Source organism: Microcebus murinus, chromosome 3, assembly GCF_040939455.1.
Source record: "Microcebus murinus isolate Inina chromosome 3, M.murinus_Inina_mat1.0, whole genome shotgun sequence".
Lineage (NCBI taxonomy): Eukaryota > Metazoa > Chordata > Mammalia > Primates > Cheirogaleidae > Microcebus > Microcebus murinus.
In genome coordinates, this window is record NC_134106.1 from 39,578,816 (window position 1) to 39,605,307 (window position 26,492).

Genomic DNA, 26,492 nt, shown 5'->3' on the forward strand with positions numbered 1-26,492 from the left:
ATGGTAAAATGTTAATTGCAGAATCTAAGTGGTTACATGGATGTTTACTGTAAAATTCTTTTAATTTTTCTGAAAGTTTTTCATAGTAAATCTAAATAATTCATAACTTAATAATATATAAACTAATAATAAAATAAATAATCAGTTAATAAATACATTGCTTAACTAGTAACTAATAGGACATTTAAAAAATTTTCATAGTAAAATGTTCAGATGGGAAAAAGTGCCAGAATGGTTCTTCCTGGGCCAACTCAGTCATTTTACAGATGAGAAAACTAATGCTCAGAGAGCGTGTCTGATCCTATTATTCCACTGTTTAAGATCCCTGAAGGCTCCCCATTCCCTTTACAATAAAATCCAAGCTCTCTGGCTTGGCACACAAAGCGCTTCCTAACCTGTCCTCTGACCTCTCTCTGACCACATCTGCAATCCTCCAAGCACAAGAGCAAAGCTGGGACAAGACACACAGGCAGCTGAGCAGGCTAATAATTGGGTGCCCTTTCAATATGATAGTATTTTCAAAACTAATTTTTACTTATCCGAGCAATATATGTACATAGCTTAAAAGGTCAAGTAGTGCCAAAAGGCTTATGACAAAAAAGCAGCAGTATTTTCATGCTGCTCTGCCCCACCCCCCACCGCCCTATTATCCAGAAACAATCACTTTCAGCCTCTTTAGCTGTTTCTAATTGCCTCAGAGTTTCTGGGTTTGCCATTCTCTCTCTAGTCATCAAGTTAGATATTATCTATTGATTTCCTTTCATTGTAGGTGAGGCTATTAGTGCTCTTCCTCTTCCTCTGCCCCTTCCCCCATTCTCCCAACATAGTTGTATCATGTGTTTTGGTCAAATCTGTATTCAGTATTAATTAACGTGACTGTAAACACTGTTTGCTGATGAATCAAGATGGGTATTATGAGTACATTTACTTTCTTGCATATCTTTTAGTTTCTTTTGAATTTGATTATTGCTTGTTGGCTGGCATGATCACTCACACGCCTGTAATCCTAGCACTCTGGGAGGCAGAGGTAGGAGGGTTGCTTGAGCTCAGGAGTTCCAGACCAGCCTGAGCAAGGGTGATACCCCATCTCTTTTTTAAAAATTAAATCAAATCTAAATAAAATAATTGACTGTGTTTTTTTCATTTGCCTTAGATTGTGTTGAACCAATTGTAAGTGTTCTCATACTCACCAGCAGCTCTGTAAAACGCTTTTCAATAAAAATTTTCAGAAGAGCAACCTCTTAGATCAAATAGTAGTTCCATTGTGTTCCTAGTGGTGCATCCTTCCTGGAGCCCTCCGTCCCATTTAATTCACATGGGTTGCTTTCCGAGTCTGCCACCAGCCCAGTCTTACCTGTTGGTTTTCGAGGACTTTCTTTGGCCATCATCCTGGAGAGCCCTTTTCTGTGAATCCACTGTGTTCTTTCTTGGTTTATTTCTTCATTGGGTGGAACATATCATCCAATCATTTCCTGAGAAAGGGTTGTGAAAAGAACATCTTTTTGTGATGTTGTATGCATACAAACTTGTATATACTATCCTCACCCATAACCAAAGATTGGTTTTGGTGGGTAGGTATAGAATTCTAGGTTGAAAATCACTTTTACTCAGACTTTTAATGGCATTATTCAATTAGCTTCTAGCTCTCAATGTTATCATCCATTATTTTTCTTTTCCCCAGTCCTTTGAAATGATTATTTTTTCCTCTCTGAAAGCTTTTTCTTCCCCTCTCTGAATTGTTGTTGTTGTTGTTGTTGTTCTGGTTTCTAACTACCTTATTGGGGGATTTCATCACACTTCCAGTGATTTTTGTCTATCTATTATTTATAACTTAAAACGAGGTACTTAAAATGAGGTACTTAAAAGCTGTTTGGAAGCCATTGATCTGTGGGTGGCCCTGTCATCTGGTGGCCTTCACTGTAATAAAAGCAGATGGCCAGCCAACTTTTTCTTTTGGTATCCTAAATTTTAGCGTAGGAAGGTCTCTTCTCTGATCGTGGTCCGTGATCCATTTCTCCAGAGAAGGATCACCAGTCTCCTACAGGAGGAGGGGAGGGGAGGAGTGGAGGGAGTGCCTTGAACCTGCCTGGGAAGGACACTGAGTTCTCGCTGCCCCCTTTCAGATTCTAGCAGCTCACTGCCGGCTCTCCTCTGTACAGTATCTGATTTCCCAAGACTTTCCAGCTCAGATTCTCCAGAGACTCTCATCTTCCTGCCTTTGTAGAGTAGCTGGGCACTTGGAGAACTAGCTGCTTCTTACACATTCTTAAATAATGCCCATTTTCGCTCCTTTGGCCTCTGCCTTCCAGGTACCTGGCGCACCAATTCCTGAGCCTTCTTGCTGTTCAGTGGAGTGAATCTGCTCCTTCAGACTGACATGGCCCTGGGCAGGTGCTTTAGTGTGACCTTCCTCCTTTTTGGTTCAGAGTCACGTTGTCCCCTAGTTGTACTAAAGATAAACTCCATGTTTCTGATTCTTGTTTTTCTTGGTATAGGGTACTTTTTGAGGAAGATGGGGGACAGAACTATCTTTACTCTGCCACCTTAACACTGAATGTCTTCCAAAGTGATATTCTTTATTATTTGTTCAAGAAGTTTTTAGAGGAGAGGCTGGGTGCTGTGTGGGGATAGGGAGGACACAAAGGAAGAGAAGCTGAGCTCTGCCCCTGTTAGGAAGTGTTTGAACTAGCTTAGGCCAAAGGGAATGTATGGGTTTACATAACCAAACCCCTGAAAGGACAGGACTCATCAAATGCCCAAACTAGGCACTGGATTTTTTCAGGATGCCCTCTAGAATTGGTTCCATTCTTTAAGTGGTGGGGAATGACTTGGGCTGACACCTTTGCATTAGTACATCAGAGAGGAAAGAGTTGTTTTCACCCAGCTATTGGAAAGAAAACCTAGGGAAGTTTTTTGACTGTCCCCGCAGCTTGCATCATAGATTCACCTCACTGTGGCCTGGGAAACTCCATTTGGACCACTAGAGTGAAGGAGAAAAGTGGCAAGTCCCTAAAAGAAGGGGAAACAGCATGAGTGTTACCTGGGGGCATCATTAGTGTCCTGCTTATTCACTGTATTATTGACTGACAGAGCAGCACTACCCCTAAGTGGACTTCTCCTTGGATGAGATGGCTTGAAAACATAAGGTTCATTTATGACTTCACTTCCAAACATCTACAAATACTTACTGTATTCCACTGGGTACTATTAATAAAAAGATAAATAAGATCCAGTCCCTGACCTCAAGGAGCTCACAGTCTAATTGTCAAGAGAGCCATGTAAACAAACAATTTCAGTACAGTGTTGTGAGTGCAGCATTCTAGATGCTTAGAAGACAGAGAAAGAAAAGAAGCTATAATTTCCTCCACAGAGGCAATGTTTTGGAGTAGTGATACAGCTGGGTTTCGAAAAATATGAGTTTACCAACCAAATAGGAAGGGAGAAGACATTCCAAGCAGAGAGGGAAAAAAATACCTGTGCAAAGGCTCATTTATTCATTTGTTTGAAAATAATTTATTGAGGACTACTAGATACCTTGCACTAGATAGGCATTGGGGATACAATATGAACAAATAAAGTCTCTGTTCTTGAAGTTTGCAGTATGATGAGATCAGACAACCAAATTATCAAACAAACATCTAATTACAAACTGTGATGATTGCTATGGAAGGAAAGTAATAAGAGTGACAGGGGGCATGGGGGGAGGGGGTCACAATGTGGCATATTCAGGGAACCAGAAACAGTTCCATGTGGCTGGATAGGAGCAAAAGGTCCAGCTGTCTCGGACAAGGTAACAAGTCCATGGCTCCATTTTACCCTTGGCCATACTTGTAAGTAGTTCTTCAACCCCTGGACAGAGAATTATAAATTCTAGAGTTCTTTCCTTCTTTCAGCAAGTTTAGCTTATCTGAGAATTTCAAATTCCCTTTTGAAAATTATAGAGATTCTACTCAAACTTAATCTGTCATATTGCTGCTCATTGCCTCTCTCAACATGTTCAAGTCCATCTGGAGTTTCTCACAATCCTTCAGTGTTTTTTTTTTTTTTTTTTAACTTCTCCAAACAATTTAGTGTCATCAGCCACCTTCTCCAACTTAAGAGTTCACCTCTTCTTGCTGAATGCATTAAGCATAGCAACATTTGGAGACATTTTTAAAAGTTGATTTTGGATGTACCTTCTCTTCTACTATATAAAAAAAGGGGCTAGTATTTGTGATTCCCAAATAGCAAACCAAGGCTGCCAAGATTTGTCCTTGTGTGTGATATTATCAAGTTGTGGTGAGTCACTGGTCTGTCCCACAAAGTGCTGGCTTGCTGGTTATGCCAGGTTGGATTCTTCTGATTCACACGCTTTAACATCTGTAGGGTCCAGATTTACATTTTCAGAAAATGTCCACCTAGAGAAGCCTATTAAATGCTTCACCTAGAAATGCTGCCCTGGGGCACCCCAGACCAGCTACCAAGGACCCTCAGCACAATGGCCAAGTAGGTATGGTTTGTCTTTGATGCCTTTTCATAGCCCCCATCTTTGTCTCTCCCCATGTCACTTCTCCTCAATTACAGCTTTTATGCTCTCAGCTCTAGTGGGAAACTCCTCTGGGGGCATGAGGGAGGCATTGAGAGAGATGAAGAGAACTGTCTTTGAATGACTCGGACAGTAAATAATTCTGTCTGGGAACACATGGATGTCTATGCATCTGCACCCAAACTGTTCTTACACATCTTGAAAGAGGCCGTTGGAAGGAGAAATGAGTCTGTGGGAACAAGATAAGGTAGGGAAGAGGTTCAGAAAGGATGCCCTCCAAAGAGAGCCCTGCTCTCGGGAGAAGAGGAGCCATCTACATTTCTGGGTACCACATAAGGCTAAAGCTGGTAAACTACCATGTAAGGTTTTTGGGGTCTTTGTATTTCCCCAGGTTATTTTTGTTGTTCCCTTCTGTTTCCCCATGGTAATTAGCCCCCAAACAAAGCCCTTAAAATTGAAAGGGGCTATGTGCTTATTTTGGTGCACAGCAAGAAGTGGGTATATTCTATGCCACTTCCACTCCTAGAGAAAAATGAAAACCAATAATCTCTCAAGCAGTACAACCTTCTTTACCTCCAAGTGCTCCATGTTTTAACATGACCTTCCTTCCTTACCCTTAACCCAAACTCCCATTTTGGCAAAATAGGAAGAGAGAGTGCCTGGACCTCCATAGCAAAACCAAGGAAGGCTTCACAGAAGAGCAAGATACACATGAGCATTGCAATTTGGCAACATCATTAACAAACTATTTGCATGATGTATACACACTGTGGAGCCCAGGCCAGCCACCATGGGATCTCCAGGGCAAGCATCATTTTCCAAAAGGAATAGCTACTTTCTATTTAGTTTTAGAAGAAGAAGGTAGGGCAGAGCCATTCCCAAGAGAAATATCCAGTGGAAGAATGTTTTAGAGTCACTAAATCCACTTCAGAGCCCATGATTTCCTTGCATTTTCTCCTGAGTGTGATTATATTAACCAGACACAAATGGCAAACACTTCACATTAATGCGTGCAATTTGTGTTCCTTTTTACCTTGCCAAAGCAAGTGTCTGCATATTTTCTCTTCATCCTGTCAATTATTCAGCATCAGTGAAAAGTACCCTTGCAACACTTTTTATCAAAACCAGATTTCCTATGTCACTTTTATACATAATAGGAAAGGAAGGCCCTGAATCATCCCATCAGAAGCAGGAGATCCCTTTCTTCAACCCTATCACTCCATCTCTAGCTTTAAGCATTCTCGTATCCTAACCACACATTTATCTTCTAGTCTTTTAGGATTCTGCCATATACATCCTCAAGGGACGCTTGAATAGCACTTTGGCTGCACTCCATTTCCTGCTGCAGCTTCCCTGCCCTATGTTTCTTGGGTTTGGGGCCAGTGTCTGGAAGGAATTATGAGGCTATGGCCTGCTTGAGGATGAAGCCATACAGAGTTATGGTTATGAGAGTGTCCTCTGCCTATATTAGAATCTTTGTTTCTTTCACTTAACAGTAGTGTTACTTCGAACAAATATCTAGATTCCCAAAGCCTGTAAAATAAGGATCACAGACCCTTAGCATGACCAGGCTGACAGTAATACAAACCTGACTTCTGCTAATATAACAAATATTAAGAATATAATAATCCCAAATTGGGCACCTCACTAAGCAAAGATAAATGGCAGCCCTAATCCTCAGTGGGCATTTCACCTGAGTGTGCAGACACCACTTCCAGCCAGTCCAGCATTTACATAACACCTAATAGGTAAAGCCAGATATTGCCAGCCAATAAGAGAGACTCCAAGACTTTATTCTCTTAATATGGAAAAGAGCTGGCTTTTGGTTTTTGGCTTTAAAAGATGTAGTAGCCAACCTTAAGGTGGCCCCCCAATGATGCCCACCCTCTAAGTATTCATGCCTTAGATAGCTCTCTCCTATCAGAGTTGGTCTATGTGATGGATAGAATATGGCAGAAGCAATGGAGTATCACTTCCAAGGCTAAGTTTTGAGACATTGTGCCTTCTGCCTTGCTCTCTCTTAGACTTCTCTTTCTGGAGGATGCCAACTTCCATGGCTTTAGGCCTTGAGAAGAGACCCATGAGGCAAGAAACCGAGGTCTTCTGCCAACATTCAGCAAGGAACTCAGATCTTCTTTTTTTTTTTTTTTTTTGAGACAGAGTCTCGCTTTGTTGTCCAGGCTAGAGTGAGTGCCGTGGCGTCAGCCTAGCTCACAGCAACCTCAAACTCCTGGGCTCGAGTGATCCTTCTGCCTCAGCCTCCCGAGTAGCTGGGACTACAGGCATGCGCCACTATGCCCGGCTAATTTTTTTATATATATATATCAGTTGGCCAATTAATTTCTTTCTATTTATAGTAGAGACGGGGTCTCGCTCTTGCTCAGGCTGGTTTTGAACTCCTGACCTTGAGCAATCCGCCCGCGTCGGCCTCCCAAGAGCTAGGATTACAGGCGTGAGCCACAGCGCCCGGCAGATCTTCTTAATGAGTGGGGTTGTGTACCACTCTTACCAAGAGCCATGAGTGTCAGCCATCTTGGAAGCCAATCCTTCATCCCAACCAAGCCTTCAGATGGCTGCAGCCATGGCCAACATCTTGACTGCAACTTCATAAGAGACCCAGAGTCAGAAACATCTAGCTAAGCTTCTCCCAGATCATCTAGCTTCTCCCAGAAACATCTAGCTAAGCCTTCTCCCAGTAGGCACTATTATATTCCTAGTGCCTACATTAGAGCCTGGCACATAGTAGGTGCTTGATAATATTTGTTACATGAATGAATGAATGCATATGTGACTCAACATAGCTTAAGAAGTAGGGGTAAATCTAGAAAGATCTATTACTTAAGTATACACACTGATTTATTTTAATTTATACAGTTATGATTCATACTTTTTTTAGGGACCATCTCCCATATAACTCTGTAGTCAATGTGCATTATGCATTCCACTTGGAGACTTGGTCAGGTTTCAAGTTCTTCCTATCCCAAAACTTTGAGCTCCACGCACTAGTTAGACAAATTAGAAAGAGTGTTCTAGCTCTATAGGCTGTAGAAATAGAAAGGAGAAACAAGCTGGCTGTTAAAAATGTTATATGAGGAAATTATAGCTTCAATTCACAGGTCAGCAGAAACATGTTAACATAGAATTCATTGTCCTTCAAGGATCGTAAGCAACTATATTTTTAAGGGGTAGAAATACTCAACTGGCTGTCTAACATATGGTCCCTCAAATGATTTTAGAGAAACTGCTTTGATAAGACCAACTGTTTCTCAGCCTAAGACTCTAAAAGATCAATACATTTCTGTTATTTTACTTGTATGAATAAAAAGGAAACCTAAGAAATTTCAATGATTTCTCTGCTATTCCTGGTGTGGAAAAGAAAAGTGAACTCTACTTGTTGGACTATAATTCCTTAGTCTTTACCTTTAGGACTTTGCATCGTGTCAAAAATCTCTTGCTCAGTAAGCAAATCTCTTTACACAAGGAGATACTACAGCATAAAGTTCAGGTCAGAGTCCAGGTTGGACAGATGCTGTATTTACCCATCGGTTGTCCACGGCTGACTTAGGTTTAGCTTCGTCAGTGCTTGACTTGGGAACGGTACTGTCATCTGGAGCCATTCTGTGCCGAATGACAGCCATCTGCTTTCCATGTGCCCTTTCTATTTGGACAAATAAAAATAATAACCCCATATGAAAACCCTTTAATTCACAATCCTTCAAAGACAGCCCCACCTTGGACTAGTAACACCTCTGACAGCAATTCTTGGATATCAAGAATGGATCACCCAGAGCAAACCTTGGAAGTATTTGGGAATGTTTGTGCATTTCTAACAGGAAAAATGCTCCAGATTCTTTTTTTGGAAACTTCTATCTTCCCATCTGTCTGTAATTGGATTACTCAGATCATGCACAAAGAGTGAGTGAGCAACTATTTACATGAACCCAGGCCGAAAGCATTAGATTTTGACCATATTGATACTAGTTTAAAATGATGTATGATTTGTTATAATCCTGTTATTATTCCTATTCATAACATGTTTCCTTATCTTCACATATAATCCACTATTTAAGTATTAGGGATTTGGGAGTGGTAAATAAAAGAAATGAATTAAATTCATTCATTCAGCAAGTAGTATTGTGCCTATTATATGTTGGCCTGGTACCAGCAGAGGGATACAGGGGTGATTTTATATTTATTGAGGGCAATCCCTGTGAGTTTTCCACTTTCTTCCTCATTCAGAAAGTACCTGCATCTACGAACCTATCAAGTAATTGATTTCTAACATTCTATGCAGCACTGTACCAATTTGCATTATAATTTCTTTAAGGCCAGAGTTTTACAATGCTTATATCATACTATGTGCATTATAAAGTTTGGGCAATTATCCTGGGGCAAATAATTCCCCCCCTTTTATTTTTATCAGGCAACACCTCATTCTATTTTATTCACCTTTTAAGTTCTCCCTTCTGTCAAAGATTATTTTGTCAAAACAAATATAACCAGAAAATACATATTTTGAGAATCAATGTTACTGTTGTCACAGTGCTATAAAATTTGCCACTTCAACACTATTGAGGAAATAAATAACAATGGTTGAGAAGCAGCCAGTTTCCTGGGCCTCTACAGTACCATTACTGCTTAAACAAAAAAAGCAGATGGTGAGAAAGTTCCAACATCAAAAAGGAGAATCACAAAGGCAAAGGTTTACAGCTTTGATCCTGCCCTGCCTTTGAGAAATCTCTCTAGAGAGCAAAGGGCATGAGGGTGGCTACTGCTTTAAAATAAGCTTCTCTAGAACCATTATGAATGCAGGGAAGAGAAATAGATTTTAGTATACACACATACCCATACACCCACATATATATACACATACATATACATATGTGTACATACATATATGTATCTATATTATATAAAATAGCATATCTGAGGGAAAGTAATGGGGAAGTGTGGGGGAAGCAAAGGGAAACTGTGAATCTCCTCCCACCTCAGGACTTTGAAAGTTTCTACTTGGCTTTTTGAAGTAAGCACCTCACTGAAGGGGCAAGTAGTCAGAAAGAATTCACACCTGATGAGCCTTCTTTTTTTTTTATCTTTTAGTTTGTCCACCATTAAGCAGCAGAACAGGACAGAAACTCTTTTCAGACAAAGGGTGGGTTAGGCTGGTCGTGGTGGCTCATACTGGTAATCCCAGCACTTTGGAAGGCCAGAAATTTGAGACCAGCCTGATAACATAGCTAGAGCTACCTGCCTAGGTCCCTGCAGTCCCAGCTGCTAGTGAGACTGAGGTGGGAGGATTGCTTGAGCTCAGGTGTTTGAGGTTGCAGTGAGCTATAATCATGAAACTGCACTCCAGCCTAGGCAACAGAGAGAGACCCTGTCTCTAAAAAATTTAAGGCTCATAATTTGGGAAAGAAAACAAAGGTATCTTGGGTTTTTTACTTATTCCAACTGCTAAAGTGGAAGTGTCATGAATGTACAGACTGGCTTGCAGCCTTAACCCCACAGCTTTGAGTTGGTCCTCAATAACTATTTGTTGGTTGAATAAATGGATGAAGAATTAATCAATGAGATCAATGAGTATGGAGTGTTTTCTACATGTGGTAGAGAATATAGGAAAGTATAAGGCATAATTGTTGCCCATAGGAAACTTTGTAACCAGATAGGAACGCAAAGTGAACAATCATAAAGGAATTGGGAAACAATATACAATCCTGGCAATTATGAAATTTGGGTTATGAGTAGTTCTATCTGTAACGTTTCTGAGGTGCTTGGAGAGCAGAGAGATGATGCGGAGGGTCTTAAAGAACTGATAGGATTTAAATAACCCCACCTACTTACTAACCCTACTTCTACATGTGGCACATCCTCAGAACCTCTGGGGCTAGTTCTAATAATTAAAATGTTTTTAATTTGCTAAATTCATTTATTAGATCTACCTGTAAGAGCAGCGTTGTTTTCTTTAGGGGTAGAAAAAGGAAGACAGAGAAAGATTTTACAATATAGGTATGGTGACCATATATGTAGAGCAGCAACTCCAGTCACACAATAGGACATCATATTTGAAACTGAAACTCCATAGAAAAATCTGTGCTCGATAAATACCTGCAGTCCAGTGTAGTGGCTCACACCTGTAATTGCAGGCCAAGGCAGGAAGACTGCTTGAGCCCTGGAGTTGGAGGTTACAGTGAGCTATGATTGTACCACTGCACCCCAGCCTGGGTGACAGAGCGAGTTCATAAATAAATACATATATTAATATATTAATACATACACACTTGAAAATTATCGGATACAGATCCCATGGCTCTTGACTCACTTGTCACAAGTAATGAGTTATTGTGATATAAAGTGGACCCCAGTTCCTCGCTTTAATGAGTACTTTAGGAAAGTTAGCCTTTCACAGAACGCTTTGCTGAAGACTTAAAGATGGATTGGGGTTGCAAATTAATCTCTGGGTAGCCCTTAGCAGCTTAAAGTCAAAAGATCAATGGATGGAATGCATGAAAGCTGTTTTGTTTGTCTAATCTGAATGGAGTGAGGATGTAGACCTCACCAGACAGTGAGGGGTTCTCTAGCTTCTCAGGAAGAATTTGTGGTACCACCATATAGTGCTGCTATACCTATACTCTCCCAGGAGTTTCACACATTATTTTTTGCAGAAATATGCTTGAATGGCAAAACTTTTTTTTTCTTCTTTGCTGGCCTCTTGCTTGCTTTCTTCCTATACTGTTCTTAAGTCAGGCTTCAGATAAAGTGAGTGTTTGTTATCTTAAGAACAGGCTTTGCTGAATTTAATGGAGAAATAGGGTCACACAAAGACTTTTGGAAGACACTGAAAAGTGTCCTGAAATAAAAGCAATGTACAGCATGAGTCTCTTCTAAAATCCTTTGTGTTTTATACTGCTCTTAAAAAAAAAAAAAAAAAAAAGACAAATATTTTGATTGAAAAACAAAACAGCAAGGCTGAGCAACATAGCAAGTCTTCATCTCTACAAAAAAGTTTAAAAATGCATGCCTATAGTCCTAGCTACTTAGGAGACTGAGCCAGGAAGATTGCTTGAGCCTAGGAGTTTGAGGTTGCAGTGAGCTATAATGATGCCACTGCAGTCTAGCCCAGGCAATAGACTGAAACCCTGTCTCGTAAAAAAAAAAAAAAAAAGAAAGAAAAGAAAAGAAAAAGAAGAAAAGAATAAAGAAAGAAAACAGAAAAAGATATGTAACAAATGCACAATATAACCTAATGAGTCATTATATAAGGCAAACACCTTTGTAACCACTATCAGGGCTAACATGCAGAACTCTGCCAACCCAATCCCCACCCAGAAACTTCTCAACATGCTTATTCCAATGGCAACCTGCTTTCTCCCCAAAAGTAACCACTATTCTGAGTATTAAAGCAAGTCTTGCTTTCTTTATAGTATAATCACCCAAGTGTAATAAAATTCCTAGACTGTTGTTTTGTCTTATCTATTAAAAATTTTCTTTTATGAAGTGACCTTGCATAAATCAAAAAAAAAATTTTCTTTTAAATCTCTCTTTTTTTTTTAGACAGTCCCACTCTATTTTCTGGGCTAGAGTGTTGTGGCGTCAGCCTAGCTCATAGCAATCTCAAACTCCTGGGCTAAAGCAATCCTTCTGCCTTAGCCTCCCAAGTAGCTGGGACTACAGGCATGCACCATCATACCCATCTAATTTTTTAAAATATATTTTTAGTTGTCCAATTAATTTCTTTCTATTTTTAGTAGAGACAGAGTTTTGCTCTTGCTCAGGCTGGTTTCGAACTCCTGACCTTGAGCGATCCTCCTTGCCTTGGCTTCCAAGAGTGCTAGGATTACAGGCGTGAGCCACCGTGCCCAGCCTCTTTTAAATCTCTTAAGTTCATTTTCCACTTAGGATGCTCAAGAACTACAACATTGGTCACTATTTCCAGGCCTCTTCCCCTGACAGTGGACATCAAAGTTAAAAAAGAAAAACTTAAAAAACAAAAAACCAAAACTTTATTGTAAAAGAACACATAGATATGGAAAAGCACACATTTTAAACAAATTCCTTTTAGTTAGTAGTGATATTTCCAATTCAAATTCAGCGCTACAGGTTTTTTTATTTACTCTTTCCTGTATTCAGTGTTTCACACCAGAAAATCCTGGTACTCAAGGGCAGAGATCAAAATGGAATTAGAATACCCAATAATTGCTGTACTTTACTCTGTATTACTTACATCACAGTCTCAGAAAAATCCAAATGCAGCTACTGAAAACAGCTAAATTTTTTTCACATATTTTCTCCCCCAGTTTTAATAGTTGTACTGTATCAACATTGTCAGATGCCATTATATACTACATATTACTCTCCCTTCTAATCCTTATTTAGCCTCAGTCCTACAAGTAATTATTTGTTTAATGCTCACAAGCAGTCCTTATGTTAATGTCTCTGCTCATTTTGGTTGTTAAAAGCTCATTCTGTAGTAGATTCTTTGAGGAAAGAAAATGAGAGCAACATTCCCTGTGTTTTTGCATGTTGATAAATGTTTGTGCTTTCTATACTTGAAGGTCAGCTTTGCTGAATATAAAATTCTTGGCTCACATTTGAGTGTCTTAAATATGTTACTCCATTTTTCTCTGGCATGAAGTATTGTTGACAAATTTGATGGTCTGTGTTTGTTTCATAAAATCACATGTTCCTTTTGCCTAAATGCCTAAGGAATTTTTTTCTTTATCTTTAAAGTCCAACAATTTTATTAAATTATGTCTTGGTATTGGTTGTTCTAGATGGATATTCTCAGATACATGGTGTGCTCTTTCAATGTGTAATTTAAATTTTTTTATTTCAGGAAATTTTTCTTGAATTATGGTATTTAAGCTTTTGTTCTCTTACTTTGATTTCTTTTGGAAATCAAAGGACTTTCTATTATCTATATGTTGGACCTTCTTTGCCTCCAATATTTCACTTTCTGTCAAACTGTCTCTGTCTCTTAACTTTTTTACTTCAAAAATTTTTATTCTTTTCATTCTACAGTTCTTTTATGATATCTTTGTGTTTATTCTCTTGTGTTCTTTTCTAGTTAAGACTTTATTTCTGAAATGATTTTTTCTTTTTAGTTCTCAGGTCTATCACCTAATTTCTAAGTTTTAAATCTGATTTATAGGTTTTTCCATGTCTTATAATTTGAATATCTTTTATCCTATGTTGAAATTAAAGGTTACAATTGACTTGTTTTGTGGACATGTTTCCAATGTTCTCCCATTGGCTAAAGTGATGTCATTCTGCTTTTTATTTTTGCATAGTAGCTGATTTGTTGCTCATTCATATGTGAAAAGAGTTTATCTGAACTTTCAGAAGGATGCATGGTTGAGGGTAGCTCTGCTAACATCAGAGAGCTCTCTCTTCTGTTATATTCATAAAGTATTAAAAATTTTTAGCCGGGCATGGTGGCGCATGCCTGTAGTCCCAGCTACCCGGGAGGCTGAGGCAGAAGGATCACTCGAGCCCAGGAGTTTGAGGTTGCTGTGAGCTAGGCTGACGCCACGGCACTCACTCTAGCCTGTGCAACAAAGCGAGACTCTGTCTCAAAAAAAAAAAAAAAAAAATTTAACTGCTCGCCTTCTGAGATTCTGTGGCCATGGATCTTATTTCCTTTGTCTCTGTTGTCTTTATCCAAATCAATTTTGATTCCATTGCCAGAAGTCTGAGTCAGGCTCTATTCTGGAAGGGAGCCCTGGCTCATCAGTTTTATAAGTTCATTGGGATCAAACTGTTCTAGTCCCTCCATCCTCACTGTGGGCCTCTTGCACTTATCTGCTATTGTAGTGGGAGAAAATGCCTCCCAATGTCAGCTGCTATTCTCAAATTGGTCTGTTGTACTTTCCACTTACTAAATAATTGTTGGCTACTTTTTCTACTCTGTTCTCAGGTTCATAAGGGCCCTGTTGCTTTCCTCGGCTTCCCCCTCCACCACTACCACCACATACATACACATACACACACACACACACACACACACACACACACGGAGGTTCTTGTGGATATTGATGATTTGCCAATTGCATCATTTGCTTGGATAGTAGTCTCCTTATCCAAGGGGGGTATGTTCCAAACCCCCAGTGGATCCCTGAAACTGGATAGTACCAAACCCTATATATACACTATATTTTTTCCTATATATATATACTATTAGTTTAATTTATGAATTAGGTACAATAAGAGAATAATATAGAATAATCATAACAATGTACTATAATAGAAGTTATGTGAATGTGGTCTCTTTCTCTCAAAATATTATTGTACAAACCATAGATAAGGGGGGAACTGCTGGTATTTCAGGTTTCTGGGGATACTTTATCACTGGATTTTATTGTAAATATTTTTGGTTTTGCTATCTAATGGCTCTATTTGTTATGTGGGGATTTGGGGATATTAAAAAACTATGTTACTGCTGCCAAGGCCCCAGAATCTTCTCATCCTAATACATTTTTTAGATGTATATATAAAGCACAACAGAATTGTCCTGCACACAGCCCAAAAGAAGATGCCCTCCTGACACAGCAAGTTGTATCATAGATCTTAGAACTAGACAAAGCCTCAAGAGATCATCTGGTTCAGCTCCCTGTGATTAAGCAGGAAAAGCACCATCCTAAAATCAAAATAGGTAACAGGAGCCCTCAGAAATAAAGTAGGAAATAAATACCTATTATTGTTTAGCAATATAAATAGTTCTAAATTTTGATGTTTTCTTTTAGTGTTCATACAATTAAAAATCTAAGTGTATAAATATACTACACAATATTAATCATTCAAATTAAAATAAACAAACAATTCAAAAGTACAAACATCAAGTTTATGTTACATTTGGGTATGGATGAATGTTAAAATTTCTGTATTAGTTATAGTCATGAATTGGAAATATTAATTTAAAATGCCTGCCTTTTAAAACAAATCTGAAAATCAGCTAAATGCAACATCCAATTTAATTAGTTTGTGAATAGCTTTATGAGTGAGCCAAAATACCTTAATGCAAATTCTTATAAGTTAGCTAGAGAATAAAATCTCTGCTGGTGGTAAAATATTGAACTAACAAATGATAGGATTCTTTTTAAAGAAAGACAGCTCTCCATAATAACAAAAAGAAATAATGATAACACAAGATGAAAATAACCTAAAAGTAAACAGAACATGTCACTAATAGAATTCTTCATTATCTAGCGTAGCCTGTAATGGAGAAAACGCAAGTGTAATTCTGTTATCTTACCATAGGCAGTAGGCACACACTGTAAAATCCATCTCTTCATTTTCTGGTTGAAAAGATCATTGTAGAAAAAGCCTGCCAGGGAGTAGAGGTCATGCTGATTTATTGGCAATTAAACCTGCAGGATTTCTGCACTCCCTTCAAAACAAAGTATCTGAGGCTATTCAGCCAAGATGATTACATAGTGGGCTATCTACTAAAACCCAGGAGTCTTTCTGTTAGTGCACAACAGATACAATTGACTTGGCTGTATTTAGAAAATTACTGCTATTTTCTGTGCAGATTTTCGTTGTATCTTCCTCAAATATCCTCAGCCCAAAGAATTACCTTGTTAGTGAATTTAATAAAGCAGAATCTTACCAAGTGATATATAATTTGGCTTGGAAGTATAAGAACTCTAGTAAAAATACTAACATGGACTCACTTAAAGCAAATGAATGTATTACTTAATCTATATGATCTGTCTATGGGTGCTTCAGCCCTTTATTTCAGAAATGTTGGCTAGTTTGGGGTGATGTTTTTGGAGTTTGATACTCAAAATTAAGTATCCATTTCATGTTTAGAAACAACTCAAGTTACTTAGGTTAGCTATTTAAACCATGGATGCCACTTACATATAAACATTTCCACTTGTCCTAAAGATGGTGACAGGCAAGTGCAGGAGCTGGAAATGTTGGAATCTCAGCAAAAGAGGTAGGTAGGAAAGAGAAAGAAGGTAGGAATAGGGAGAAAGAGGGTGGAGAAAAATCAAGTCAGCATTTCTGCCACAGCTCAACCCTGCCTGCTAGTATGAATCTGACTCTACCTGAGTTAGTTATTTTTAGAAACAGGAATATGGCCATTGTGTGTTGTACACTGTACCTTACGTAGGACCACCTGCCTCAGGCACTAACCTGCCTCCACCATTCCTAGTTTTTTCTTCCTCCCTGCTGGCCTATGTGGCTAAGGTCTCATTTACTCATCCCATCCATCCATTTAATAAATATTTATTGAGACTTTAATATGTGCCAATTACCATTCTAGACCCTTGCAATATACCATGTCTGTGTAATGTACTTTTTTTTTATTTAGGAAAAAATTTAATAAAGTACAAGTCTTTCACACTGAAATGTAAAAAGTCAATAGTGAAATAATCAAAGAAATGAAAAATGAAATAGATCAAATGTTCAAGGGCAATAATTTGTTAAGATCATAATTCTCCACAAATCGATCCACAAATTCAATTCAATCCCTTCAAATTCCCAACTGTCTTTTTTATAGAAATTGACAAGCTCAACTTATATTTTACATGTAAATTGAAGTGAAATTGAATATGCAACACACAATGTTATAAAAAATAATACTGGATGACAAACAGTTCCCTGTGTCAAATTTTACTACAAAGTTACAGTGATTGAGTCTGTGTGGTGCTAGCATAAGATAGATCTATGTTGATCAAGAAAATAGATTTGCATGTCCAGTAATAAGTATCTTAATTTACAATAAATTGATTTTGACAAAGGGTCCATGAAAATTCAATGCAAAACACACTGTTTTCAACAAATGGTGACAGAAAAATTTGATATCTACATGAAAAAGGGTGAAGTGGTATTCCTAACTCAAATTATTATCAGATAGTACTCTAAATGCATTAGATACCTAAATTGAAAACTAAAACTATAAAGTTTAGGGAAACATTGGAATATTTCTTTGTGATCTTGAGTTAGGTAATGATTTCTCAGACTACATTAAAAGTATAATTAAGAAAAAAATATGAATTATACTTCATCAAGTTTAATTCTTTTGCTTCAAACACCAAGAAGAAAATAAAAAGGAAAAAAAATCACTTAATAGGAGAAAACATTTCAAATTATATATTGAATTAGGATCTAATATCACAGTGTATCTTTTTACTTGTAAATTTTTAAATAAAAATTATATATTTATTTTGGAAAATATGGAATATAAGAAAAAAATTTCAATCTATATATAACAAGACATTAAATATTTGTTGGGATTATATCTTTTCACCTCTAATTTTTAGGTTAAAATATTTCAGGCATAAAAATATTAAAGATTAATAAAACACTGTGTGTCCATTATAAAGTTTAAAAATAAAATATTATACAAACTGCTGAAGGCCCCTACCCAGTTGTATTCAATGGCCTCACTGTTGGGAGATACCACTATGGTGAAAGTTATTTTGGTTTTTTACCACATGTTACATAGTATATTTTTACTATGTATATGTGATATATAGAACTGTTTTACATGTTTTTAAAATTTTATATGACTATCATTCTGAATATATTTTTCTGCAATATGCTTTTGTTCCTCATCATTTGTGAGATTTATTCATGTTGATGTACATATCTTCACTTCATTGATTTTAACTGTTGTATCATAGACATTCCAGGCACAATACATTTATTCTTTCTCTTATTGGCATGTAAGTTGTTTGCAATATCTTGCTGTTAAAAACATGGCAATGACCATTCTATTCCTGTCCCCTTGAACAGGAGGGGGAATTTCTCTAGGTTATATACTTAGAAATAAAATTGTCAAGACAAAGGGTACAAATTACCTAGATATTACCAAATGGCTCTTTGAAGTGGTTGTATTAACTTATACTCTTGCCAGTAACGTTAGTGTAATGTATTCTTTACATTTCAAGAAATATGTACACATCCACACTCATACACATGCTATATGTATATGGTGTGGATATCATGTGTATGTGTCAGGGCTCAGAAGACCCAAAGCTGGATGTTCCTACCAGGATCTCTTTTCTTCTTTGTCCTGACGTACTTCCTCTCACCTTCCTATCCTTCAAGGTCCAGCTCACGTACCTCAGGAGACCTTGCTTATCATAGATTCTATATATTTCTCCTTTCCCTGACTTCCCAAGGCTGCCCCTGACAAATGCTCATGAGGAGGCATATTTAGTGTTTCAGGGCCCATGCTGTGGCTTTACATCGTATAGTCATAGAGTCATTAAAGGCAGGAACCATTTTGAGTTATCTATCAGCATCTCCTAGAATCCAGCGTCACATTCACGATGAACTCATCATGTTCTTGATGAGGTTGGCAAATTGTCGATGGACTGAAGACAGATCCCTTTTCCTCCCACAGAGAGGTCAGGTCATTCTTGGAGCAACTTCTTAGGAAAAGCTCTCCTCGCCCACATTGGTAATACCTGTATCCAGTTAGGATGCAGATCTACACACCCTTTGTTCCAACAATTTCATTGCCCCGTTATACATCCCAGAGAAACTCCCTCACATGTGCTCCTGCTTTTCTCTCACATTCTCCTCTTAGTAAATTTGCAAGGACAGTGGTGTGCACTTAGGCTAATCTGGAAACCACAAGTGATATGACTATTCTTTGAAAACCACAGCCACATAGGTCAGCAAATACAGGCTCACAGTTCATCTTTGTTCAACTTAGAAGAAATCTATTTTTGAGAGCCTTCAGTCTCTTCAGTTACCCAAGTACATTACATTTCTGGGCTAGAGGCCCTGAGATGTTTGGATTCTCCTGTTTTCTATTTTTAGCTATTGTATCTTCTAGTCTTCTCTAATATCCTGAGCAACATGCTTTTTTTGGCATGTCTACTCCCAAACCTTATTGTGTTTCCCTCAACAGGATATCAAATATTCAGATTTATTTTCTTATCAGCTTTTACTGAATCTACTTTCATTTTGACAGCAGCATGGTGTAGTGAAAAGAAAGCAGGCTTCAAAGTAGATAGAACTGGGTTTGAATGTCTGCTCTGTCACTCTATTGTGTTATGTTAGACAGGTTACTAATGCTCCATTGTCAGGTAGGGAAATCAGTGCCTCTGTCTTATAGTTGTTGAGAGACTTCAATGGGATAACACAGGTTAGGTGTGTTTATCATAGTGTCCTGCACATAGTAGGTGTGTCATGAAGATCGGTATCATTTCTTTCAGTCTCCTTCCTTCCCTTGAACTATCATCAGGTATTTATTTCTTAAGTAGAAAGAGTAGGAAGTCACCTAATAACTGGAAAGCACTGTGTCACAGCCCACTCAAAATAGTCTCTACTCCTACTTACATTCCAGAAATTCTACTACCAATTATTATAATTATCTTGGGCTCTTAGTTGACAGGAACTTAAGTCCCTCTCCACTGTAGGCAAGTTTATTAGGCACTTTGTCCCAGGACAGGGAAATCCAGTGTGAACCTGTCGCCAAAGTGTATTGTGGGGTACTTGGAAGGGGCATTTATTCATCTAACCAAGATCATCTTAACCAGATGGTTAAGATGGTTGGGCTGAGGAACCTGTTGAATATTTGGTATCTCTTAAAGACAGAAATGTTTCTCTCAGATAACTATAGATATATCTTCATACTGGTACATATACAGAAACCAGTGATGTCATTACATCGGAGATATCTGCTTCTATATACAAAGAATGTGCTTTCTACCACAGGCCTTCTAAAATATTTTTGGAATATTTTAGGATAACATTACATAAACAATTATATTTTTATAATAAAAGTCTCGATTATCAGTAGGATTTCTATAAATAAATGCAGTATTAATTTCCTTCCTATGTATATCCACATCACAGTAAATGCTTTTTGAATGGAAAAGCAGCTAGTTCATTCTGAACTACTTACCTAAAAAAGCTATCCGAAAGGCCTCAGCCACACTGAATTACCAAAGTAGAGCTAACCCAGATCACCGCAGGATTTAGGTAACTTGAGACTAAGAAAAAAGGAACACTTCATTAGGAAGTGTGAGAAAAGTCTTAGGGTTGATTTTGTTTAAATGCCAATGTGAATTGATCATTAGCATTTGCGAGAGCTGTGCAAATAACACCACCTAAGGGGCTAAAGCAACATGGAATTGTTTCAGAGCAATTAATTCACTTCCAAGCTTTTTGTATTAACACCATCTTATTTCCCTAGTGTAGATAGACACTTTGCTTAAAAAAAGAAGAAAAAAAAAACAAAAAACACCAAAAACTGATATTCTGCCAACAAGATTACAGGGGTGAAAGAACAACTCCCTAGCCAAATGCAAATTGTAGTCATATTAGCATGTTAATGAGCTAAGTGATAAACTGTGGGTCAAATTTCCCCTTCTTCAGCTTCAATAGCACTTGAAAAAGGCTTATTTCTTATTTCTAAATGTTTGGGAAACCTAGGAATGGCAGCAATTAAGGTCTAGTACGTGAACATTATCTGTTCAGCAACATGAAAAATAGATGGGACTAAACTAAAATGAGACATAATTCTTCCTAATGACTTACAAGTTAAATAGCTTAAGGAAACATATTTAATTATGCTAAATTCAGAGTGAAGTCTCTTTGAAATTTCTAATATTGCGATTCTTAAAATTTAGATCTGTTTTGTCTAGTTGAAGGAAATTTAAGGAGGAGCCAAGGAGGAAAATAGCAGAAAAAAGATGGAAAGGAGATAGGTTTCCATGAGAAGGAAGTGAATGACATCTTTAGAGAGATGTCATTCTCTTTAGACATCTCATTAGAGATGTTTTTCTTTCTTGACCACTTATCAGAGAAGGCTTTCCTGATTAAACCTACTCCCACCACCTGATTTCACTCCCACATACCAGCTTTGTGTTTTTATAGAATTTTTCATATTCACTGGCTTTTATGTGCTTGTGTTCATTTTATAAGTTCCTTAAAATTCAGAATCAGTTCTCATTGTATTTTGCAGCACTCAACTCAGCTTCTTGCCTGTAGGTCAGGCTCTGGAAAGCCAGATGAAGACAGAGGTATGGTGGAGAGAGCCCAAAAATGGGGCCCCAAAGGCCCACTCCCCTTTTTGTGTGCCCAAGTCCACCTCTGCTCTTGCTGCCACTTCCACAAGCTTTGTTACCAAGGGCAAGTTACTGAATCTCCCTGGGCTTCACCTTCAACTTTGACGTTTGTAAGACAGGGGTGATAAACCTTTAGGTCCCAGGCAGTGGTCTCAACCTTTGCTGCACAGTGGAATCACCTGAGGAACTTTAAGAAATCCTGATGACTGGGTCCCGTCCCAGAGCTTCTAAATTCATTAGTGTGGTTGTTGCCAGGGCAGAGTTTTAAAGCTCCCAGGGTGATTGTATTGTGTAGCTGAGGTCAGGAAACAATGTTCTAAGGCGGGGGTCCCCAACCTATCTTGAGTTGTATAATTCTTTTATTATATGTTACAATGTAATAATAATAGAAACAGAGTACACAATAAATGTAATGAGCTTGAATCATCCAAAATCTATCACCACCCCCATCCGTGGAGAAATTGTCTTCCATGAAAACGGTCCCTGGTGCCAAAAAGGTTGGGGACTGCTGTTCTAAGAGGTGTTATGAGAATAAAACAACAAAAAAGAAGCAGCTGATCAGTAGTAGGAGGTCTGAAAGGGGTGGCCTTGCAAAAATAACAGGAAATATCTAATCTCACAGTTTCTCCAGTAATAGTTAAAGATCAATCCTATGAGTTCTATCACTAACAGGTACCCTGCAGGATTCTGTTTTGGACAACTTCTGAAAAGAGCTGTATGGACAGAAAAGAGATGTAAATCTTTTTCTTTCAAAATTATTATTATTTTTTTTTTTTGAGACAGAGTCTCACTTTGTTGTCCAGGCTAGAGTGAGTGCCGTGGCGTCAGCCTAGCTCACAGCAACCTCAAACTCCTGGGCTCGAGTGATCCTTCTGCCTCAGCCTCCCGAGTAGCTGGGACTACAGGCATGCGCCACTATGCCCGGCTAATTTTATATATATATATATCAGTTGGCCAATTAATTTCTTTCTGTTTATAGTAGAGACGGGGTCTCGCTCTTGCTCAGGCTGGTTTTGAACTCCTGACCTTGAGCAATCCGCCCTCCTCGGCCTCCCAAGAGCTAGGATTACAGGCGTGAGCCACAGCGCCCGGCCCTCAAAATTATTTTTTAAGAATCTGCTTTTACAGAGCTCCTGAGTAAATAGCAGAAAAACGAGCTGCAGCCACAACCATATCTCGAGGACAGAGTCACATCTCCTGTGATAATCCTTTCTCCAAGGAAAGGCAGGAGAGCCAGCTCTTGGACTTTGACATTCTTGCAGTTTTTTTGTTATCTGCCTGGTGCCAAGAAGGAAGAAAGGAGCAGATGCAGCAGTTTCTCTACCATATCCTGCCATTTTTACCACCCCCTTTAAAAAGCCCCAGTAGCTGTTTTTCGGGGCCAGCACATTCTTCCTTTCCACCTCTGTGCTGGTCCTTTTCCCTTCCCCCCAGGGAAAAGTAAGTAAACCTCTTCTTCCTAATCTTTGTCTGGAGAAATCTTTTTCAAAACCCACTGTGCACCAGCGTCTCCACCCTATCAAGGTCAAAAACCATTTGTTTCCTTCTTTCTCCATTTAGTTTTCCTATTTGTGTAGGTACATGTGTTTGAAGCTAAGTAACAGAGGGAAAATTTTTGTTCAATATTTTAAAACTTTCTATTTTAGGATCGCTCAAGCCCAGGAGTTTGAGGTTGCTGTGAGCTAGGCTGACGCCACGGCACTCACTCTAGCCTGGGCAACAAAGTGAGACTCTGTCTCAAAAAAAAAAAAAAAAAAAAAAAAAAAAAAAAAATAAAACTTTCTATTTTGAAATAATTTTAGACATAAAAAAGTTGCAAGAACAGTACAAAGAATTCCCATATGCCATTCACCTAGATTCACCAATTTTAACAATGTACACATTTGCTCTATCACTCCTCTACTGTCTACATATACATATAATTTTTTTTCCTGAACTAGTCGAGAGATAGTTACAGGAAACAAGCCCCTTTATGCCTAAATAGCATATATTTACTAAAAACAAAGACACAACCACAGCACAATTATTCTGAGAATTGTACATTGATGTAATATTCTTATCTATTTTTTTGTAGAGATGAAGTCTAGCTATATTGCCCAGGCTGGTCTCTAACTCTTAGCTTCAAGCAAGCCTCCACCTCGGCCTCCCAAAGTGCTAGGATTACAGGTGTGAGCAACCATGCCTGGCCCTATTATCTAATCTATAGCCCATATGTACTTATTGCCAATTTTCCTAATAATGTTCTTATGGCATCCCTCCCACACCATTCAGAATCCAATCTAGGATCATGAATAGTAGTTGGTTGCCATGCCTCTTTAGTTTAATCTGGAACAAACCCTCTCTCTTTCATAACATTGACATTTTTTGAAAAGTATGAGCCAGTTGTTTTGTATCCCATGTCATCTTTTTGGGTATGTGTATAATTTAATGACTTTCAGTAAAATTTTAGAGTTGTGCAACCACCAATATAATCTAGTTTTAGAACACATCCGTCACTCTCAAATGTTCTCTTTTCCCCCACTTCTACCCTTAGCCCTAAGAAAACCACTGATTCACTTTTTGTCTCTATAGTTCTGCCTTTTGTTAAGAATGTTATAAATAAATGGAATCATACAATATGTGTTCTTTCATGTCTGGCTTTTTTAACTTAGCCTAATGTTTTTGAGGTTCACTCATTTGTAGCATATCTCTGTAGTTTGTTCCTTTTCATTGCTGAATAATATTCTATTGAATGGGTACACCATGCTGGTGGGGAACTTCAAAGGTAGCCCCCAGTGATCCCCACTTCCTGGTATTCATGTCCTTGTAAAATTTCCTACATGGAGTGTGGGCTGGACCTGGTGCCTTGCTTCTAATGAATAGAATGTGGCAGAAAAGATGGGATGTCACTTCTAAGATCAGGTTATAAAAAGACTATGACTTCTGTCTTGGGAGCTTTCGTTCTCTCTCACTTTCTCAAATCCCTTGCTCTGAGCTACCACGTTGTGAGCAGCCCTATGAAGAGGTCTGCATGGCAAGGAATTGATTTTTCTGACCTACAGTCGGTGAGAACCTGAGGCCCACTAACTCCATGTGAGTGAGCATGGAAGCAGATACCCCTTCTCTGCAGTACAGTTTTCAGATGACACTGCAGTCCTGGCCAACACTTTGACTGCAACCTCAGGAGAGACTGAACGAGAGTTACCCAGATAAGCAGAATCCAATTCCTGTTGTTTTTAGCTACTACATTTTGGGGTGATTTGCTCATAGCAATGGATAACTAATATATCACATTTTGTTTATCTGTTCACCATTTGAAGGACATTTGGATAGTTTTGGCTCTTATGAATAATTGCTCATGTTTTGCTATGAGCATGCACACATGTCTCAAAAGATTTTTTTTTTAATAGCACCAAGCTCACCTGCCTTGTACTATTCCTACATTTCCAAATACACCTTTAGCTTTTTACACTTGTTTACTTTTTTAAAGCACTTTCTTATCTTGTCAAATAAAATTGTGCAATAACCTATGCCCTTCAGTAGTATCTTAAATCAGAACACAATATGTTGGAGAGTAAATTGACCAAATTTTAAAAGCCATTCAGGTCCAATCTATACAGAATGCTAACTACTTCTTGAAAGTCATTGTATTAATGTTTCAGTATATTAAAATATAATTTCGGGACAGCAGCAACTATTGGCTTAGTTTTATGCTAGATGTGTGTCTATGTATGGTGTAAAGGGTAGTTTTATGCTCTGGAAGAATTAGGATCATATTTTCATTTGCCACTTCTCTCCAAAGCATACATCTCTTAGAAAAAAAACATTTTTAATCTACTACACTTGCACTGTGGTCTTGCATTCCTTTAACTCTTAACTAAGGACACAGTTACCATGACATGTGTCTTAGTTGGTTTTGTGTTGCTATAACAGAATACCACAGACTGGGCAATTTATAAGGAACAAAAACTTATTTCTCATGGTTCTGTAGATTTGGGAAGTCCAAGATCAGGGCACTGACATCTGGTCTGGTGAGGAACTTCTTGCTGTGTCCTCACCTGGAAGAAGGGCAAGTTAACTGACCCCTGCATGAAGTCTCTTTTATAAGAGCCTTAAACCCATTAATGAGGGAGGAGCCTCATCACCTAATGGCCTCTTAAAGACCTGACCTCTTAAGACTATCACATAGACAAAATCTGAATTTTAGAGGGGACACATTCAAATCATTGAAAGATATTTTTAGGGTTTTCTTTGCATAACTAAGACATGGTCCTTCTTATAATGGCACCTAATGAGCCCTTTCCATATGCCAGACACTATTCTAAGTCTTTCATATGCATTTAATTTAATTTTATTTTAATCCTTACAATAATCTTAATCATCACAACTCTATGAAGTAGGTACTTGTAACAGGATGGCCCTTTTGCACAATTCTAGGGGATGTCATTCAGATTCTTATCTTTGTGAATGGATCCCTGGGATTATGTAGTGCGAGGCTGCCTGCAGGTATTGTCTATTACACTCTCTACTTTATAGATGAAAAGGCACAGATAGGTTAAGTATCTTGCCCAAGCTTACTCAGCTTGTAAGTGGCACAGCCAAGATTTGCATCTGAGAGATCTGGCTTCTTCCAGGGCACTGGTTCTTAACCACTGCACTTTTCTATAGAATCTTATTTGGTTAAAACAAAAAAGATCATGTTATATGGATCTTAGGTGACTATTTCTAGGACATTGTTTCTCAAGAAGTGGTCCCTGGATAAGGAAGATCAGCATTACTGGGAGTTCTAACTAACATGCCCTAGCCCTAGCCCAGATGTACACAATCAGAACTCTGAGGGTGGGGCCCAGCAATCAGCAATCTTTGTTTAACAAGCTCTCCAGCTGGCTCTGTTTGTTTGTTTGTTTTTGAGACAAAGTCTCATTCTGTCCTGTGGCCCAGGCTAGAGTGTTGTG

General features: G+C 38.3%; 1 long non-coding RNA gene across 1 annotated transcript; it reads right to left on the reverse strand.

The window, feature by feature from the left end:
- Nucleotides 1-707: 707 nt before the first annotated feature.
- LOC105866293 (uncharacterized) lies at nt 708-15,844 on the reverse strand. Its single transcript, XR_001151810.2, has 3 exons — nt 15,774-15,844; nt 8,065-8,183; nt 708-1,472 (listed from the first exon to the last, which is right to left on the reverse strand). It is a non-coding gene; the product is annotated as an uncharacterized LOC105866293 (long non-coding RNA).
- Between the last annotated feature and the right edge of the window lie 10,648 nt (nt 15,845-26,492).